We start from the raw sequence: 22,475 nt of genomic DNA on the forward strand, positions 1-22,475 counted from the left end.
AATGTGTGTAGACTACACAGATCTGAATAAGGTGTGCCCTAAGGATAATTTTCCATTACCAAAGATAGACCGACTAGTAGACTCGACGGCTGGTCATGCCATGATGTCATTTATGGACGCTTACTCGGGTTTCCATCAAATCCCTCTTTGGCCGGATGAACAAGAGAAAACATCATTCGTCAGTGAGCAAGGTTTGTACTGTTACAAGGTTATGCCATTCGGCCTGAAAAATGCACCAGCAACTTACCAACGATTAGTGAACACTGTCTTCACCAATCAGCTGGGTCGCAACATTGAAGCATATATTGACGACATGATTGTAAAAAGAAAGAAACGTGAAAATCACCTCACTGATCTAAGGGAAACCTTTGAGACGCTTCGAAAATACAAAATGAGGCTGAATCCAAAAAAATGTGTCTTCGGGGTCACGGCCGGTAAGTTCATGAGATTTCTTATTGATGAAAGGGGGATAGTGGCCAATCCTGACAAAGTGTAAGCAGTATTAGATATGACGTCCCCAAAGACTGTGAAAGAGGTCCAACGGCTTACTAGGTGCTTGGCGGCCCTTGAACGTTTCCTATCTAGGGCTGGTGACAAATGCCCAACCCAAGATTATTCTACCACCAGGAGCATGGCACGAGGTGGTAGTAAAACACCACCTATAACACAAGTTAAGGTAGAGAACCCCCATTTTAGGAGTCCTCACCACCCTAGTTTAAAGGAGACTAAACAACTTGATTTGTTGAGTTTGGATAAGTCTTCTCACCTCATTTTGTTTTTCTCTCCTGGTTTAGTCCCCTCACATTCAAACATAAGATATTATCCATTAGGCTCAGGGGATCTCACCCCCTGAGCTAATGGACTAACAACAGAAGATGTTGTTCCTCCTCTTGAGTTAAAAATATCCTCCTGTTCTAGAATTTGATAGTTGTTCCTTGTTTTCACTGGCCTCAATTCTCTGCATCTCTGAGTGCTAAACCTAGTAGCCAATACAAACCCATCCTCATTTTCTGCAAGTGGATCACTAGGTAAGGATGCAAGGATGATATGTGGTCTAGGAGGTGGTGTAGTCCTCTTCTGGACCCATACGTTCTTTTGCTTTAGTTGTTTCTTCATTTGCTTACACACATCAGCCTTGTGGATAATACCTTTACAGTTAGTGCAAGAATGAGGCACCCAATAATAGGACACATGCTGATCAACAATGATTCCTTTCTCATTAACAAATTGAATCATAGAGGGGAAGGGTTGGTCTAAATTAACATCCACCAACTCCTTGGCAAACATCAGAATTCTTGTGCATTGTAGCTTGATCAAGTTTAACAGGAACACAAATCCGACCTTCTATTGTAAACAAATTAATTTTTTCTCCCCAATATTTCACATCAAGATTCGGATGTTTAATCCAGATTGGGAGTATTTTGATAGTTTCTTTAGCATAGTTAATATCAGGTGACCATGGTTTCAGAATAAGAGGCTTAGGGTTAAAGAATTGGGTACCCCCCTGTAAGTACCTTAGAGCATTTCTCCATGGATAGGAATCGCACCAAGAAAATCCCCTTCCCTATCATTGCCACCTTATCTACCCCCATTTTCCCCAAATCCTACGCACAAACCCATCCATGACATGTTGTGGAGGATTGACACCAATCACATAGCAAACGATGCCAGACTTCCAAAATTCAATTTCATCCTCAATATCTTCTGAGTCAATTTGAACAGGTGGATTATCAGGCAACATACAATCATTAATCACAGCAAGGGATGAAACTTAAGCCACACTATCATTCATAGAGTTCACAATCACATTGTTATCCGCCCCAACATTCTTGCTGCCCGATTTTGAAAGATGGGTATTGATAGTTTCACCCTGACTAAGCCCATTAATCCAGGCATTAAAATCATCTCGCACATTGGAACAGTGTTGTAGCTCCCTTAACGAAGATCTTGGAGTAAGAATTTGGTCCTCAATCAAAAGATCATCTTCTGGGTATGAGTCTGATTTTTTAGAGGTTGAATCAATGGCGCAATTTTCCACCATTGTTGCAGTGGTGGTTTCCTTGGCATGTGCACGAGTACGTATTAGGTTTCGGTTGGACACGATGCTCTATGTTCTTCTTCTTCGGCGTGCTTTCAAGGCATAGACTGTTAGGTTATGACAAATATAAACAATATATTTCATGCGGAAAAACCATAAAGCCAGGAATCCAAATTAATTGCCACATAGTCAATTAGCATAATTAGGATACATACAATGTGATGCGTGCCTTCCCTAGCTGCTCTCGAACCGAACAAGAACAAGTTTAGGACTCCAAATGTCGCCTCTCAGTAGATAGTCCACATCACATTCTGATCCGCCTCATATTCAATTAACTAGAATGTTATCTGAGGTTTTATGTGCACTCGGAAAGCTTATTATTAATTTTAGGCAAATTATTAAATTTTCTCTTGAACTTAATGTATGTGAATACTTATTGAATTACCTTATAAATTGTGATCATGAACCACATATTTATAGGGTGGAAATAACGGAGTTAGGATTCTACTAGGATTCCAATAACTAAATCCAATAGGATTCTAGTTAAATTATATAATTAGAATTTTATGTTTAATCAAATGCCTAAGTATTTCAGATTTATCAAAATATCCAATTTGAGTAGAATTAGGAAAACGCGATTACTTCACAACGAAGTAATCCTAACCGGCCAAGGGAATGGTCGTGGCACACACAGCCCGCCCCTTTGCACAGCCCGCAGCACGCAGGCCCACGAGTGGCGCTGCTGCTTGCTCGTTGGCCCAAAGGCTCTGGCAGCATGCGCGCGGCCCACGAGGGCGGTGCTGCTGCTCGGCCTGCTTGCTCGTCCTGCTTGCCTCGCTGCTTTGGCGCGCGGGCTTGTTGGGCGCTGGGCTTGGCTTCGTGCTGGGCCTTGCGTCTTGCAAGATCGTTCGTACGATGCGCTTCCGATTTGTTTTCAGATTCCGGAATTCGTTTCCGATTAGAACAAATATTTAATATTTCCGATTCGAACAAATTATAATATTTCCGATTCCGGAATTTATTTCAGATTCCGACAATATTTCCGATTTCGGTAGTATTTCGGTTTCCGGCAATATTTTTATTTCCGATAATATTTTCCGATACGTACCATGTTTTCTTTTCCGGCAACATTTATGACTTGGATAATATTTTTATTTCCGTCATGATCCATATTTTCGTTTCCGGCAATATCATTATTTCCGGAGCATTCTATATTTTGCCTTTTGACGATTTCAGCTCCCACTGGAATCGAGAGCCATCGTTTTCGAATGTTCATAAATAGAGTATTTAATTCACTTAAATACTTGATCCGTTCACGTACTATTTGTGTGACCCTACGGGTTCAGTCAAGAGTAAGCTGTGGATTAATATTGTTAATTCCACCTGAACTGAAGCGGCCTCTAGCTAGGCATTCTGCTCACTTGATCTCACTATATTATTAACACTGAACCGCATTTATTAGACTTTAGCAATACATAATTGGACCAAGGGCATTATTTCCTTCAGTCTCCCACTTGTCCTTAGGGACAAGTGTGCATTGCCTAATTCCTTTGTCGCTTGATGCTTGCTCATGAACTTAAGGTAAGAGTAGTCATCGTTATTATGTCCAAATGTATTTCTTGGTTTCAGAGTTCAACTGATCAAATAAACATATAACCATAGACTATGATTCATCTGAGCACGGCCATGCATTTTTCACTTTCTAGCTCTCTGATTGGCCTTGTACAACTTTCAGCATCTCATCCCGATTTATGGGAGGACAATCCCAATCTTGTGATCTTGAGGCTAGACTTCGTTTGATAGGTGATTACCTGAGCGTTGCCGTTATAGTCTCCTTTTACGGTGCGACGCTTGACAACGTTAAAGTAACCAGTTCTCAAACAAATAATCCCAAATCACTCAGGTATTGAGGATTAATGTCTAATAATGTAATGAAATTTACTTATGACAGATTTTCATCTCTTATGGTAAAGTTTCATAGGTCTATCCGATACTAATCTTCTCCAGTAAATATCTATGCAAATGATTGCCACATTGCCATATCCACATAGTTCAAGAAGCAGAACTACTAGTCATCTTGCATTCTAGTCGTCTAGCGTTTTCTATGCGTCCATCTTTATAGAAAAATTCCGACCAGGGACCATTTTCAACTTTTGACATTCAAGTTCACTTTATAGAAGGTGAAATATATGAAGTACATGCTTATAGTCAGTTCCAATCTTGCTTATCTCGACTTCTTTCCTTTCAACGAACTCTCGTAGAAGGTGAAATATATGAAGTACATGCTTGACTCTCTGGTGGTGTCTAGGCTCCTTTGCCTGTGCAATAGTTCCGTTATTGTCACAATGGAGGGGACTAGACCAAGTTCATGTTAGGCTATGATACATATGAACAACATAAATCATGCGGAAAAACCTTAATGCCAGGAATCATATTAATTGCACATAATCATATAATTAGTCTAGGATGCATACACTTTGTAGCGTGCCCTCCCTAGCTGCGCCCGAACCGAACAAGAACAAGTCTTTAGGACTCTAAGTGTCATCCCTCCGTAGAAAGTCCACAGCACGTCCGAATCCGCCTTAAGATTGACCAACTAGAATCGCCCTTAAGGTACTATTATTTTTGGCTAGATAGGCAAGGTTTATGGCTGATTTTTCTGCTTAAAATCCTAGCTTTTATTGTTTGAATACTTATTAAACTCGCGTATAAATTTGTGACCCTAGGCACATATTTATAGAATCATGGAAAAGGATTTAGAATCCTATTAGAATACTAAATTATTTAATTAGAATCCCTTTAGAACTCTATTTAATTAATTTCTATCTTCTAGGATTAGGATTTAATCATAGCACGAATTCCGATAGTTTTAGGATTCGTATAGCACACGACCGCACACGAGCACGAGCACCACACAGCCCGCGCGCATGCCTTGTGGCCCACGCGAGCTGCACGGCGCGCAGCCCATTGCTCACAGCCCACTTTGTTCCGCGCGCGGGCCATGCCTTGCTAGGCCTGGCCTTGGGCGCTGGGCCTGGCGAGGCTTTGGCGTGTGTGTTGATGCGTATGGCTTGCTGGGCGAGGGCCTGGCTTCGTGTTGGGCCTTTGTCTAGCAAGTCTCATCCGATGCTAATTCGTACGATACGCTTCCGATTAAATTCCCGATTCCAGAATTCATTTCCGATACGAACAATATTTACTATTTCCGATTCCGGAATTAATTTCCGTTTCGAACAAATATTTAATATTTCCGTTTCCGGAATTATTTTCCGATTCCGATAATATTTCCAATTCTGACAATATTTCCGTTTCCGGCAATATTTCCGATTCCGGTAATATTTCCATTTCCGATAATATTTTCCGATACGTACCATGTTTCCGTTTCCGACAACATCTACGACTTGGATAATATTTATATTTCCGATAAGATCCATATTTCCGTTTCCGGCAATATCATCGTTTCCGGAGTATTCATTTACTTGCCTTTGACGATCTCAGCTCCCACTGAAACCAAGATCCGTCGATTCCGAATATCCATAGATGGAGTATTTAATGCCATTTAAATACTTGATCCGTTTACGTACTATTTGTGTGACCCTACGGGTTCAGTCAAGAGTAAGCTGTGGATTAATATCATTAATTCCACTCGAACTGAAGTGGCCTCTAGCTAGGCATTCAGCTCACTTGATCTCACTGAATTATTAACTTGTTAATTAATACTGAACCGCATTTATTAGACTTAATATTATATGCATACTTGGACCAAGGGCATTATTTCCTTCAGTCTCCCACTTGTCCCTAGGGAAAAGTGGGCATTTCCTAATTCCTTTGTCGCTCGATGCTTGCTCTTGAACATAAGGTAAGAGTTGTCATCCTTATTATGTCCAGAGGTGTTTCTCGGTTTCAGAGTTCAACTGATCAAATAAACAGATAATCATAGCCTATGATTCATCTGAGCACGACCATGCATTTTACAGTTTCTAGCTCTCCGAGTGGCCTTGTACAACTTTCAGCATCTCATCCCGATTTATGGGAGGACAATCCCAATCTTGCTATCTTGAGTTTAGACTTCGTTTGATAGGTGATTACCTGAGCGTTGCCTTTATAGCCTCCTTTTACGGTGCGACGGTTGACAACGTCAAAGTAACCAGTTCTCAAACAAGTAATCTCAAATCACTCAGGTATTGAGGATTAGTGTCTAATAATTTTAATGAAATTTACTTATGACAGATTTTCATCTCTTACAGTAAAGTTTCATAGGTCTGTCCGATACTAGTCTACCCAAAGTAAGTATCTATGCAAATGATTACGACATTGCCATGTCCACATAGTTCAAGAAACAGAACTACTAGTCATCTTGCATTCTAGTCGTCTAACGTTTTCTATGCGTCCATCTTTATAGAAAACTCCGACCAGGGACCATTTTCAATTTTTGACATTCAAGTTCACTTGATAGACATTTCTTAGTCACAGGACTGGTCCTGACAGTCTATCTTGAATATTTCGTCAAATTGAAGGGACTCATCATTTAATAAACCACAAATTAAATGGAAAAATGAATTCTATTCATTTATTGTGAATGATTAACCAATAATGTTTTACAAATTATTAAACTCTAAAAATTTAAAACATTAAACAAGGACATCAAAGCCATTCTTCAATATGCTTGATTCCCATGGCTGCAGTGTGCGAGTTGTGTTTAGCCTGCGGTAGAGGTTTAGTCAATGGATGTGAGATGTTATCATCAGTTCCAATTTTGCTTATTTCGACTTCTTTTTTTTCAACGAACTCTCGTAGAAGGTGAAATCTACGAAGTACATGCTTGACTCTTTGGTGGTGCCTAGGCTCCTTTGCCTGTGCAATAGCTCCATTATTATCACAATACAGAGCTATTGGTCCTTTAATGGAGGGGATTACACCAAGTTCGCCTATGAACTTCCTTAGCCGTATAGCTTCCTTTGTTGCTTCATGTGCAACAATGTACTCCGCTTCAGTTGTAGAATCCGTAATGGTGCTTTGCTTAGCACTTTTCCAGCTTACTGCACCTCCGTTGAGGTAGAAGACAAACCCAGACTGTGATCTGAAATCATCTTTGTCGGTTTGGAAACTTGCGTCCGTATAGCCTTTAACAATTAATTCATCATCTCAACCATAGACCAGGAAATCATCTTTGTGCCTTTTCAGGTACTTCAGAATATTCTTGGCAGCAGTCCAATGTGCCTCTCCTGGGTCTGAGTGGTATCTGCTCGTAGCACTGAGTGCATACGCAACATCCTGGCGTTTACATATCATAGCATACATTATTGAACCAATCAATGATGCGTATGGAATCCCACTCTTTCGTCTACGCTCATCAAGTATTTTTGGGCACTGAGTCTTGCTTAGAGTCATTCCATGAGACATGGGTAGGTAGCCTCGCTTGGAGTCTGCCATCTTGAACCTTTCAAGCACCTTATTCATATAAGTGCTTTGACTAAGTCCAATCATCTTCTTAGATCTATCTCTGTAAATCTTGATGCCCAGTATGTACTGTGCTTCTCCTAGATCCTTCATCGAAAAACATTTCCGAAGCCAAATCTTGACAGAGTTCAACATAGGAATATCATTTCCGATAAGTAATATGTCGTCGACATATAATACTAGAAAAATAATTTTTCTCCCACTGACCTTCTTGTATACACAAGATTCGTCTGCGTTCTTGATGAAAACAAAGTCACTGACTGCTTCATCAAAACGTATATTCCATCTCTTTGATGCCTGTTTCAATCCGTAGATTGATTTCTTAAGCTTTCATACCTTTTTAGCATTCTTTGGATCCTTAAAACCCTCAGGCTGTGTCATAAACACATTTTCTGTTAAAACGCCGTTTAAGAAAGCGGTTTTGACATCCATCAGCATATTTCGTGCCCGCACTATACAACACCCCTTAAGGGTAACACGTAGCGTCCTTTACTTTGTGCGTGCAACATTTATGAGCGTTTTTCATAAAAACGTATCATCAAACACCCTTGGGATCACATGGACTTTCTTGTCATCGGGAGAGGACCTAGAAGGCTCATTATCACACTTAGAAACACGAAAGTTGTTAGAAGGGTTAGCATGTGAGTAATAGCTCTCAATACAAGCAATAGTTTCTACCTTCATACAAGTTTTCATCTTTGCAAAACACCCTTCACCAAGGGGAAGCTTGAAGCTAGCTTTTGAATCTCCCGCTTTCAAGGTGATTAGTCCCCCTTGAACATCAATAAAAGCACCCGCGGTGGCCAAAAATGGCCTCCCCAAGATAATGGGAGTATGGGCATCCTCATCGATGTCCAAGACAACGAAGTCAAAAAGGAAAGTAAGCTTGCCAACCACGAGGGGAACATCCTCAATCCTATCCAATGGTAACATAACCGATCGATCGGCTAGTTGCAATGACATAGCGGTAGGAGAGAGATCACCTAGATTGAGCTTCTCATAGATCTTATACGGCAAGATGCTCACACTTGCCCCCAAATCACAAAGAGCATTCTCAAATTTGAGCTTTTGAATGCTACAAGGGATAGAAAAACTCCCGGTATCATTGAGTTTTGGGGGAAAGGGGTGTTGAATCAGAGCGCTACAACTCTCCGTGAGTTGCACGGTCTCCTTTGTTTCACACCCTCTCTTGCCACTAAGAATATCTCTCATGAATCTAGAATAGTGGGGCATTTGTTTGAGTGCCTCGGTGAGAGATAATGTGACATGTAACTTGCTAATCACATCAAGAAACTTAGAAAACTGATCATCCAATTTTTTGCCTAAAAATCTTTGAGGATAGGGGAGTTTAGGAGTGGGGAGAGGTAGAAGAGTTGCCTCTTTTGGTATAGGGGTATTGTAGACACCTACTTTTGTCCCCGTTCCCGCAAGGGAAAGGTTCGATGATGAAAGCATAAAAACTCCACTTGACAACGCATCTCCTATAAAATAAACGAATCTCGATTCCCCATTTTATTTCACCCAAAACCTGCTATTTATGGAAACCTGCTAAAAATAGTAACTGCCGTAAAAGGTAGCGTCTAAAAGTGGCAAATCATAAAAGATAGAAACCTGTCAGAATTAGGTGTTGCACTCCAACATAAATCCTAAATGAGATAGAAAACCGCGAGAATCCTATTCCTAATAGGATTCGGGAATAGGAGTCACGTATTAATTAAAATCCTAACGAACCTAGAGTTCGTAACGGACCCAGACGCATTCCGTCATAAAATTGATACGCGCTAAAAGACTCGAATTAATCTCAAACTCTACGGATTTTAGGAATCCGAATCTGACTAAACAAAACTGCCCAGACCCTATTTTCAACGCCTGGCTCTGGGCGCCGAAATCTTCGGCGCCCAGGCCTGGGCGCTGAAAATACCTGGGTACGTCTCTTTTCCTAATTCTTTGTGGATTAGAACTCTGCAATCCTATCTTTCCGCGAACTCTTCCCTATAAATAGGCCCCTAGTTTCGATGTGAAACAACACACAACAACACATAATTATATTCTGAGTATTGACTCCAACCCTTAGCCTAAGCCTCTCGCTGCGAAACTGTTCACGCGTTCTGTCGCAATCGATCCATAAATCGAACAGAACGTATCCTGTCCCATTATTGAGATTCGTTAAATAAAAAGGAGAAAATAGCAAAGTCAAAGTGGTTAGTTTTCTGAGAACCGTGACGCACCTCTCAAGGGTGCGTCGTAATGTGTCTCTTTTCGATGATTTAACTGCTTTCCTCGCCCTTTTTATGAACTGTTAAACTAACCTAATTTGATTGTTCTATCACGCCTAACAAATATAATATTTTTGGGAAATCGGATTATCATGCTAGGTCCCTTAATGTTATTTAAATCAGATAATCATGATCAAATTAGTATTATATATTGCATATTGCTAAAATCAACGTAACTCAGATTAGTTTAATAGTTAACGCATGTCCCTTCAATTATTTATGCTGAGCTAGTAAGGATATCCTGCCTCTGGAGTTATCGACGAGCGAATTACTCCTCTCGGTAGTTACAGTCCCCCGAACCCTCAATCTCTACCTTGCCGGTGTATATTGAGAGATCCCCACACCAGGGATAACAAGGGAACCTACGGCCGTCGTGGTCAAACATAATTGCACTCCCTTTATGTCACGATAACCGGGTTTTGTCAGTTTTTCTCATTGTCGTTAAAAACTGAATGGCGACTCCTATATTACTAGTCAATTGGGTGTATACTCACAGGAAATCCAATTACACTTGATTGAATAAAAAGAATCGTCACACCCACGAGGGACAAGGTCACGCATTAGCCTCGCGCTTTTTCGACCCCCTCACAGTGGCGACTCCACTGGGGATAGTGAAGGAAATACTCGTGCTTGTAGGTAATCAAAATAGCCGAAGGGTGAAACGATCCTACCCCGCGTTTATTTCCCCATCAAGTTGGGACGACCTGAAAATCAGCATATTAATGTGAACGGGCAGAACATCATAACGAATCTCGGCTCCCTCGGGAGTTGGGACTAAGGATACCTTTTTTCTCCAATAGGGGGGTGCATACGCCGCGCATGTTTCCCACTCGGTACTTGTGTAGGTAGTACACCTATCCCGAACCCAATCGCCCGCTCATTAGGTCCCTCTCGCCTGCATGCCCCCTTGGCTTGCACTTGCGGGTTGGACTCTTGAGCGAAATTCGTCTGTTGAAGACACTACCTCGACCGGGGCATGTGTTGGATCTACGATAGAAGCGGTACCAAGCCAGGCGCAAATAAACTACCCATAGAAGCCTATCATAAACTACATGGCGTATTTAATTTTCAAATCCATGTTTGTAATGTAGTTATGTGTAGCGAAATATGTGATTGTGTGTGACAAACTATCCTAGAAAACCAACGACCTTAAAAACTGCCCAAACATTCATAGACTAATTGGCCAAAGAGTTATACCGAAACACGTGTTCCGCAAACCCGAGTGATCGCCACAAAATAAGCGACGCTCGGGATGGCCTGTAACGAATCCCACAAAACGCTGTTACGCGTAAAGGACGTTATTAGGCAAGCACGCAAGTCGAAGTCGCGTAAACAAAAGACAGAAAAATGAGAACCAGCCAGGGACGCATTTTCAACGCCCCTAGCTGGGCGCCAGAAATTCTCACGCCCCTCGCTGGGCGCTGAAGTTGCTGCTTGGCCTTCTGGTCAGGCACAACAGCCTCGGTGCCCGAGCGAAAGGAAAATACGTACCAAAAATGTTCATGAAAAAAGAGAATTGCTACGAGGGCGTAAGAAAAGCACTCGATTTCAAAAGCGACTCGCAAAAAATTAATAACTCTTTGTGTCGTTGTTAGGCCTCCTACGACGGCAATGCTCGGCACCAAAGCCGAACATGCTAACAACTATGAACGTTACACGGGCAGTTGTTTCAAAGAATGACCAAAATCAAAAAACCAAAGAGTGTACCGACAGAAGAAAGAGCGAAAAAAAAAGAAACCAATTTAGAGAGTCGAAGTCTAGACTAAGTAATGCTTGAAACTTTGGGAACCTAAACTTTAGCTTATCTTATGCCTAGGACTGGTCCTGCCACTTGGTGCCGATCAGGGAATCAACGGCTAGTGCGTCTTGAAGATACATCACCAACATCAGGTTTAGTAACTCCAAGCTCCGTCCGTCGTCCCTCATTTCAAGGATCTCCGCTTCCCCAACCTCGATTCGCACCTTCAAACATGTCCATCGAAGATTTACGAGACCAGATGGTCCAAATGACCCAACTTATGGGCCAACTGAAAATGGAAAATGAAGCTTTAGCGGCTGCGCAAGCCAAAAATGATCTCGAAAACGAGAAGAGGATTGAAAAAATGGTCCTACAGCAAACCATGGGGAGCAAGTACTTCTCCCTCAATCCTGGACCTTTTCCTGGTAAATTACCAGAAAAGTTCAGTTCATCTGACTTACCAAAGTTCAAGGCCACGGATAACCCCCGTGATCATCTACTGAGCTTTGTGAATACCATGAACTTGAAAGGCGAGGACAAGTCCATGTACTTACCTGCCTTTCCTTTATCCTTGGAACCTGTGCCGCTCAAATGGTACTATCACCAGGACCCTAAGCTCTTCCCCACTTGGGAAGACTTTGTCAATGTCTTCATCAAGCAATACTCGTCGAACATGGACTTTCAAGTCACCATGCGCGAGCTGGAAGTTCTCTTCCAAAAGAAAAATGAGGGTTTCACAACCTACTTTGCTAGATGGAGGGACCAGGCGGCCCAGCTAATCAATAGGCCTCCCGAAACAGAATTGGTCCAAAAATTCATTGACAATCTGGACCCAGCTCACAGACAACACCTTAGGTACCTGCGGCTCGACACTTTCAAAAGAGTTTATGATGTGGGAATAAAAATCGAGGACGACCTCGCCAAAACCATACAGAGCAAACCTACATATAAGACCAACACCTATAATCGGGGTAACACATCCCAAGCCCAAGAAGTCCATGCTGTAGAAGAGGCTCCCGCCCGAAGATACCCTGTAAGATGGGTACGAGACCGAAAGTTTGCCCCACTCGGGTCAACTTTGGTACAAGCCTTTGAAAGACTAACCAATCAAGGAAAGTTGAGACCTATAGGCCCCACCCGTGACCCTCCTGTCAAAAACAAATATTGGGTCGAAGGTACTTAGTGCAAATTCCATCAAGGAAATGGGCATGACACTGAAAACTGCTGGAATCTAAAACATACGATCCAGGACATGATAGAGGATGAAGTAATACCTCTCCCTAACGTTGGCAAACCGAACAACAATAAGAGCCCACTCGGCTCTTGTCACATCTCTCTCGACCAACCAGAGAATTTCGACCCCACGGTGTATATTACACCTCAAGGTGCACCACTTGCTGTGGTACCCATGGATCGAATCGAGGGGGAAGTGTGCGGTGTGTGGAACGATGATGCTGAAGATATTTACCTATCTCAAGTCTCGGGCCAGGACCTCTTCACTGAAACTTGGCCCGGGTATGCTCTCATTGACACCACCCCTCAAGAGCCCGAGGTCGACAACCTCACCCGATCCGGAAGGATATACCAACCGGATATTCACCCACCTCCTATAGACGACATCCCGGTCAGACAAACTCCTGAGAACGGGCGGCACGCCACCGTCGCAGAAGTCATTGAAAATCCTCTGCTAAAACAACCAAAAAGAACCAAGGCTGAGATTACCATATGGGATCTTATGTGTACTTCAAAAGAACATCGCGAAAAGCTTATTCGCTCACTTGACCTCATCTCGGTACCTACAGATATCACACCTGACTCATTGGTTAGCCATATCACGAGAGATGCCGGAGAAAAGGCCATAGTTTTCACTGATAAAGACTTACCCAAAGAGGGGGGTGCTCACAATAAAGCCCTTTACCTAGTGGTTGGATGCAAAGGACAAAACATCCCCCTAGCGCTCGTAGATAATGGTTCGGCGGTTAATGTCTGCCCATTGCGAACCGCCCATTGCTTGGGGCTAGGAAGCGATGACTTCCAAGCCTCCTCACAAGGGGTACGAGCTTATGATAACTCCCGAAGGCCTGTATTGGGAAAAATCAACCTTACCATACAAACTGGGCCTGTGGCACGCACCACGGAGTTTCAAATAATCAACATCAAGCCCACTTTCAACCTCCTTTTGGGGCGACCCTGGCTCCATGACTTAGGAGGTGTGGCTTCAACCTTGCACCAAATGGTTAAACTTAACCATAACGGGGTAATACTAGAAATCCGTGCCCCTCCTCTCGACGTCAGTTGTACTATGGTTGGAACGGCTGAAACTGCAGACGACCTTTATGGGTTTCAAATGGAAGAAACAATCCAGTTCATCGAAGATTATGATCCAGCATTCCTAGACCCGCATGCATCCCGAGTCATCCCTAGCATGTTGCTAGCTCAAGGCTATTTTCCAGGAACCTCATTGGGCATAAGGAAGAAGGAATGCACATTCCATCCTTTTCCCAACAAATCTACTCCCTTTGGCTTAGGTTATGAACCAACGGAGGAAGATATTGCTGACCGCCTATCTAGGCTACGCCTTAACAAAACCAAACAAACCACCCTCCTTCCCCCATATCAAAGGACCCTTAACGGGATGTTCGTTCGGGAAGGAGAAGAACACCCATGCTGTGATTTCCCTGAACCCTTCGTTCAGGATGGCTTGCTAAAACCCGGATTTAAAATTTTCCATGACTGCCACACCTTGGATGAGGCACCCCACCTCGCCAAGGCTAAAACAGCTGAAATATTGGACAACCAGGCTCTGTGGACATTGTTTAACGAATCGAGGCCTATGGAGAACGAGACTGTGATGACTACCCTAGCTTTACAAGATAAAAGTTTCGATCCAACCTGGTTAATCTCTCCTGCATCAACACTAGAAGAGGTCGAGAACAGATGGGTGAAGACATATCAGTGGGTCAACGCAAAAGGTATGGAATTCAAGATGAGTACCGGTGAAGGACCGAAGTTTTATGAGACTAAACCCCAGGCTTGAGCCACATAGAGCACCATTAGTAAAAAGCGCCTAGTAGTTCTTTAGATTGATAGAAAAAAAATAATAGAGACTTAGATGGTCCTAAGGCCCTTTAGAAAATGGGTCAGTTTTATTTCAGTGTGTTTTCCTTACTTTACGAATCAATAAAGGCGTAACATTTCTCCTGAAAATTTTATTCTAACACTAAATAAACACCAAATGTACTTGCAAAATATAAAAAAAAAATTAAAAAAAAAATAAATAAATAAAGAAGCGGCCCACTATAGGCCCAACAAACAAAACCCACTCGGTTTTGAAATAATGCCATTCCCGAAACCCACAAAATAAACCACACTATCCCATTCACGTCCCCAAAACCTAAAAAGCCAACCAGTGTCAGAACCAATCCATGCAACCTAAAATCAAAGGAAATCAAAAATTCAAACCAATGCAAATGTTACCAAAAAAACAGATTCATAAAACATAGATTCCATCATACCCTTCACTACCAACCTACCTCCAAAGCCTACACAAAGATCTTCATAAGTTCCGCACCCTAACTCCATTTTCAAAACTGTTTTGAGTCACCAATAGAAAAAATTAATCTGGACAAAAATGCGTTTCACGCTAACAGTCAAAAGAGCCTCCAAAATAGCCTCAAAATTAACTTTAACTACAAAGCAAAATATCAAGGCACAAAAAAAACGAAATAGGAATAAACGCAAGAATATGTGAAGCAAAGCGTCAAAATTGACCGCCCAAGTCATTTTCAGCGCCCAGGGCTGGGCGCCGAAATTTCTGACGCCCCAGCCTGGGCGTTGAAACTCTCTGCCTGCCAAAAGTTTTCTTTTTCGAAAGTGCTCGTCATTTTATCCGCACACAACGGAAAAACAACGAACACTTGGGGGGTACAGTAGTATCCAAATAGGTTTACCAACAAATTGGTCGAATTTTACGCAACCTATAAAAAAAACGGCAGATGAAAATAAATGGCAAATACTTCACTCATTTGACCGATTAAGTAATATGTTTCCACTTCAGGACATATCTACCGAAATCCGGCATACTAGAACTTATTCTAAAGCTAGAACTACGCGCGACCTGATTCTGACAAGATACGTAGGCAATCCTTACCAAGGATTCGGTCCAAATAATAATAAAAAAATTATATTCTTTGTGTAAAAAAGTGTTAGACATATAAAAGAGGAGAAACAAAATTGAATGGAAACTAAAAATACGCCTTTATTAAAATATAATAAGAAGGAAAACAAAGTGCTAGGAATAAAAAACAAACACAACTGAAATAAATAAAGGGCACCTACACCCTAGCAAGAACTACACTACTCTAGTTCTTCTGGATCATCAAATAAAGTCTTGTAGAGAGCAATGTTCGCAGGATCCACCCCCATAGTCTTCTGCGCTGCCCCGATATCAATCTCCATAAGAGCCAGCTCCTGGACACTAACTTCCAAAGATGTCAAGGCTTCAGAAACATTCTCGATTATAGCCCGCTCAGCCTCGAAGGCATAGGCAATGGTGGGAGACGGACTACTATCATCAACTGGACTAGGCACTGTTTCTACAGGCGGCTGAGCCTTCCTAACCCATACATTGTTCCGGCGACGATCTCCGCGAGAGCTTGCATTTCTTTTAACAACAGCAGGCCCCTTCATGTTAGGCATCTTTTTAGGCCTGACACTGGAACGGGGAGGAACTTCCTTTCGCTTTCGATCAGGACGAGCTTTCACAGTCTTAAAACTATAGGTGCGAGGTCTGGCAGAATCAGGACCCTCATACTTAACACGAATACGAGGTATCAAAAGCTCAGCCGGCTCCCCATTTCGAGCCTCGGTCCTCACATCTTTGTCATCGGAACTCATCCACAACTTATAGTTTGCAGAAAGACCCACAAAGCCATTTGTAGCTACGGCCCAACGCGGGAGACCATCATAATACCTAGCCCACGCTAAGACCCGTGTTTGTGAAAAGGCCGCTACCTTAGGTGGTACCGTATCAGAAAAGGGAATAGTCTGCCTTAAACCATATTTACGCATGACTCGGTAAGGGAAAATATAAATGGGACAAGATAGCCCCAACAAAGAAACATAAACCGATACATCAGACCCCCCTGTCATAGTAGTCAAACCCCACCATGGTACCACCCACTTAATAGAACAAATGCCATAAGTAAAAAAGGAGGTCCATTCGGCCTCGTCCTGGCCTTGGTGCAAGTATTTTCGGTTACCCAAAGCTATAGGGCGGTAATGTTTAGGATCGGCAGGAGCTTCCAAAAGTCTAAGCCGTTCCGCAAGCCAAATCTGCAAAAACAGGTACGATCGAATCAAAAGAATGAAAAGAAAGAAAAAAGGTTCCTGGGGCGCAGTTTCAACGCCCAGGACCAGGCGCCGAATATTCCAGCGCCCAGCCCTGGGCGCTGAAACTCAGCCCCAGGCAAAAAGAAATATATAAAAGTGGCGTATGTGTGCGCAAAGAAAAAATAGATTACCTGCAGTAATAGGGGGCTTCCCTTAAAAATTTCGGATTTGGCATCCTTCTTCAGCTCATCCGCACTCAGCAAAGTCTCAGCAACAACCAACGGCATAATAGAATAGCAACTTCCAATCTGGCTAATCAAGGGGATCAGCCTTATGTCACCGAACTAACCATTATTATTCGACAGCAAATAATGATTCAACAAGCAAAATACAAGGGCTCGAATGTTCAATTTTTGTTCGGTCATATTCTTACTAGGCCTAAAGTGATGTTTTACAAGTTTTGCCAAATTAACCTTATCATCTACAACAATCTCAGCAAACATGTTATCATCTAGCCCTAGGAAAGCCCTTATGGTTGTTTTACCCTCTTCTACAGTGCCAGGGGTAACAGGAGTAGCATTAGTAGGATAACCAAGGATCGCAGCAAATTCATCAGGCAAAGGACATATTTCATTGCCCCGAAAGGAAAAAACATGATGATCGGAGTCCGAAAAGCTTAGGGCAGCATGCAGAAAATTATAATCAATATTAATTTGTTGTAAACCTAAAAGTGCCTCTAAGTGGTATTCTTTTAACAAAGCTTTTTCTGTGGGAGTAAGGGCTCGTAACCAACGCCTAACAGTCCGTTGGAGTGAGAAAGTAGGGATCGACATGGCAAAAGCAGTAAATAATTAGAGCACAGCAAAAAGAGAGATAGAATTTGAGAGTGGTGGAAAATAAGGACGTACCTAGCCCTATATATAGCTGAACGCACCCAATAACATCCTGATCCCATTCTGAAACGTGTTTAGGAATCCGAAAATCAAATATTACCAGGAAAGAACTTTCAGCGCCCACCCCTGGGCGCCGAAATGTTTAACGCCTGAGCTTGGGCGCTGAAAATGCAGCCCAAGGCCCAGATTTCACAAAACACGGAACAGGAAAGGACTTAAGACCGTGTTACTAAAACACGAGGCCCCATTGCAAGTAAGATCAAGCCCAAAGCACCTTTAGCTCCCAAATATTAAAAAAAAACAATAAACATTAAAAGCTTAGTCGAAACTTAGACTCGTCTCAGAAAACGCTCATGTACACTTTCCAAAAAAAGCAAGTTAAAAAAATCATGGTCATTCTTCGAAACACCAAAAATACGTCGTTAAGTCATTGGTTTTCCAAATAGAAAATGTCTGTCTGTCAAAGGGATAATCCGGGCCAAGCCAAAACCGGATGTCGCCTGAAAACTAAAAGTCGCACTCCACGGCTTCGCTAAAATAGCACACTACTATAGGAGGTCGCTCGCACATACGAGCGTGACCCCAAACATGATTACAAGATGCAAAAAAATAACCGACGAGCCCCAACGCTTGGGGGCTCGCAAAAAGTGGACTCCAACAAGGAGCGCGCAATCAAAATCACATTTCCAGACTGCGCCACACACCATATCATGTTTAGATATCTCAAAAAAAAATATTGTTAAACAAAAATATACACATTGTGGACCCACTTATAGGACACATCTAATCAGGAAATATTACGACCCACCAACTGGTTGTAATCACAAAAGCCCTTCTACATAGGCAAAATAAGAAATTCAAAATGGGCTCGCCCACCCTCAGCGGGCGGGGTCTGCGTCACTAGCCGCGCAGGTCCTCAGTTTTCGAAAAATAAAGTCTTCAAATTTAAAATAGGCTCACCATGGCTTGTGTGGCGCACTCCGTCTAGTACTTTGACCATCGTCTTATGCCAAGACTCAGTCAAAGTGGGGGCTAACTGTAGACACCTACATTTGTCCCCGTTCCCGCAAGGGAAAGGTTCGATGATGAAAGCATAAAAACTCCACTTGACAACGCATCTCCTATAAAATAAACGAATCTCGATTCCCCATTTCATTTCACCCGAAACCTGCTATTTATGGAAACCTGCTAAAAATAGTAACTGCCGTAAAAGGTAGCGTCTAAAAGTGGCAAATCATAAAAGATAGAAACCTGTCAGAATTAGGTGTTGCACTCCAACATAAATCCTAAATGAGATAGAAAACCGCGAGAATCCTATTCCTAATAGGATTCGGAAATAGGAGTCACGTATTAATTAAAATCCTAACGAACCTAGAGTTCGTAACGGGCCCAGACGCATTCCGTCATAAAATTGATACGCGCTAAAAGACTCGAATTAATCTCAAACTCTACGGATTTTAGGAATCCGAATCTGACTAAACAAAACTGCCCAGACCCTATTTTCAACGCCTGGCTCTGGGCGCCGAAATCTTCGGCGCCCAGGCCTGGGCGCTGAAAATACCTGGGTACGTCTCTTTTCCTAATTCTTTGTGGATTAGAACTCTGCAATCCTATCTTTCCGCGAACTCTTCCCTATAAATAGGCCCCTAGTTTCGACGTGAAACAACACACAACAACACATAATTATATTCTGAGTATTGACTCCAACCCTTAGCCTAAGCCTCTCGCTGCGAAACTGTTCATGCGTTCTGTCGCAATCGATCCATAAATCGAACAGAACGTATCCTGTCCCATTATTGAGATTCGTTAAATAAAAAGGAGAAGTAGCAAAGTCAAAGTGGTTAGTTTTCTGAGAACCGTGACGCACCTCTCAAGGGTGCGTCGTAATGTGTCCCTTTTCGATGATTTAACTGCTTTCCTCGCCCTTTATATGAACTGTTAAACTAACATAATTTGATTGTTCTATCACGCCTAAAAAATATAATATTTTTGGGAAATCGGATTATCATGCTAGGTTCCTTAATGTTATTTAAATCAGATAATCATGATCAAATTAGTATTATATGTTGCATATTGCTAAAATCAACGTAAATCAGATTAGTTTAATAGTTAACGCATGTCCCTTCAATTATTTATGCTGAGCTAGTAAGGATATCCTGCCTCTGGAGTTATCGACGAGCGAATTACTCCTCTCGGTAGTTACAGTCCCCCGAACCCTCAATCTCTACCTTGCGGGTGTATATTGAGAGATCCCCACACCAGGGATCACAAGGGAACCTACGGCCGTCGTGGTCAAACATAATTGCACTCCCTTTATGTCACGATAACCGGGTTTTGTAAGTTTTTCTCATTGTCGTTCAAAACTGAATGGCGACTCCTATATTACTAGTCAATTGGGTGTATACTCACAGGAAATCCAATTACACTTGATTGAATAAAAAGAATCGTCACACCCACGAGGGACAAGGTCACGCATTAGCCTCGCGCTTTTTCGACCCCCTCACAGGTATCACCCACATTATCGATGGGAGGCTCCTCTTCTACCACATCATTGTCGCTAGACTCAACGAATCCCTCTTGATCCTTCCCATTGGACTTAGAAACCTCATTAGCTCTAGGAACATCATCTAAAGTCTTCCCACTCCGTGTCGTGATTGCATATATTTGCTTAGGAGGTTGACCTTGGGGTGGGAGACTAGTATGAACTTGTTGTTCCTTTAAGGTATTAGCGAGTTGAGCTAATTGGGTCTCAATCATTCTCATATGATTATTGGATTGCTTGAATTCATCCTCAAACTCAACATTCTTTTTGACTTGCGCCCTCACAAACGACTCCATGAGAGCCTCAAGATTAGACTTGAGAGGCGGGAGTGGTGGAGGTGCAACGCCATAACCACTAAGGTTTGCTTGATATTGGTTGCCAAAGGTCCTCGGTCCATTGAATTCGGGAGGTGGCAATTGAGATGCACCATAAGGACCTCCCGAGTTCAAAGGATAACCCCCACTTGAGGCACCCCTAAATTGCCCATAAGAGTAGTTATAACCCCCTCACCTTGATGGTTGGGATTATAACTCCCTTGGTTGTATTGTCCTTGATTGCCAAAACCTTGAGATTGATCATAGGGCGCTTGGCTTTGATAGCCTTGTGCTCTATAGCCACCTCGATTTTGGCTATCATACCCACTTCCTTGGCCATAGCCTTGGTGGGGACCATACATGGAGGGCCCTCTAGGTTGCTTAGAAAAATTAGGATTGTTAGGGTTATCATTCCTAGACCTCTCATTTATGGCATTAGCATACTGTACATCAAACTCGCCTTCATACGAAGGGCCATAATCCACAAATGACAAGTTATGAACTAAGGGGCATGCAACGGGGGAATGACTATAGTCTTGGCAATTTTCACAAAAGAATGTGCCCGGAGGCATTGAGCCATAAAACTAACCTTGCCCTTCCCCTTAGAGAGAAGAGTGGTCGAGGGAGGAGGGATTGTAGACGGCGATGGCGATTGGCTTGGTGTATTTTCGAGCTTCTCTAAGCGTGAGGTAAGCTTCTCTATCATCCGTGCTTGCTCTATGGCGTACACCGAACCCTTACCATCTTCACTTCTACCTTTCCCATCATAATTCCTTGTGCCTACATGCCAAGATTGGTAGTTTTGAACTACATCCTCAATGATTTCCTCTATTTGATCCTCAGTTTTATTCATAATGGGGCCTCCCGCGCCCGCATCAAGACTTGTCTTCGAACTTGGACTCAACCCCAAGTAAAATGTTTGGAGCAACAACCATTTAGGAATCCCATGGTGTGGGCATTCCCTTTGGTACTCCTTGAAACGATCCCAAGCTTCGAAGAGTGGCTCATCTCGCTTTTGCTCAAAGGATTGGATCTTGTGGCGACACTCCGCCGTCTTCCCATGCGATTAGAACTTGTTTAAGAATGCACTTGTCACTTCGGTCCAAGTGCGAAGTGAGTTGGGCTTGACCTCCTTGTCAAGCCAATCACTTGCTCGCCCAAGTAGAGAGAACCGAAACAATGTCAACCTCACATAATCCAATGTGACACCATTGTGCTTGATTGTGTCACAATAGTGCTCGAACTGTTTGAGATGTTCGTGAGGTGATTCATTACTCTTCCCACAAAAGGGGTGGCTTTGCACCAAATTGATCAAGGCGGGCTTGATCTCAAAGTTGTTGGCACCCGTTGTTGGGGCTTGAATACCACATTTAACCGGGAGCGCCATGTTCTCAAACACTTGCTCACTCTCTTGTTGTTCCTCACCAACACTCAACGATGCGAATCTGTTATTGCTTGATGAGCTAGACCGTACACGCCTTTGTCTCCTAAGTGTCCTCTCCAATTCAAGGTCAAGAGGATGGAGGATCCTTTGACGAGCACGCCCCCTAACAAGCATACAAACTCAAGAAAAACCATGAGCAATGCCAAGGAAAAAGAAAGCTAAGCGAAATTGCAATGTTTTTGTATTTTCTAATGATGAACTAGTCTCAACTAAAACACAAAAACAACAACTGTTCCCCGGCAACGGCGCCATTTTGATAGGTGTATTTTCCGTCGTTGATAGAAAACAACCTATGCAAACAATATTTATAAAACCACTCAACTAACCGGCTAGCGGTAAGCAAAGGGATCGTCCCAAAGAAACGGTGGTTATCGAGTTTGAAAGTCAATCTAGTTCGAACAAGAATTTGGTTTTGAATTGTCACTTTTAAGAATCTAAA

The 22,475-nt window shown here is 42.6% G+C and overlaps 1 pseudogene; it reads left to right on the plus strand.

The window, feature by feature from the left end:
- The first annotated feature begins 21,533 nt into the window (after window positions 1-21,533).
- LOC130462217 (uncharacterized) lies at window positions 21,534-21,634 on the plus strand (annotated as a pseudogene).
- The last annotated feature ends 841 nt before the right edge of the window (window positions 21,635-22,475 follow it).

The sequence above is a fragment of the Spinacia oleracea genome, chromosome 5 (assembly GCF_020520425.1).
Source record: "Spinacia oleracea cultivar Varoflay chromosome 5, BTI_SOV_V1, whole genome shotgun sequence".
Lineage (NCBI taxonomy): Eukaryota > Viridiplantae > Streptophyta > Magnoliopsida > Caryophyllales > Amaranthaceae > Spinacia > Spinacia oleracea.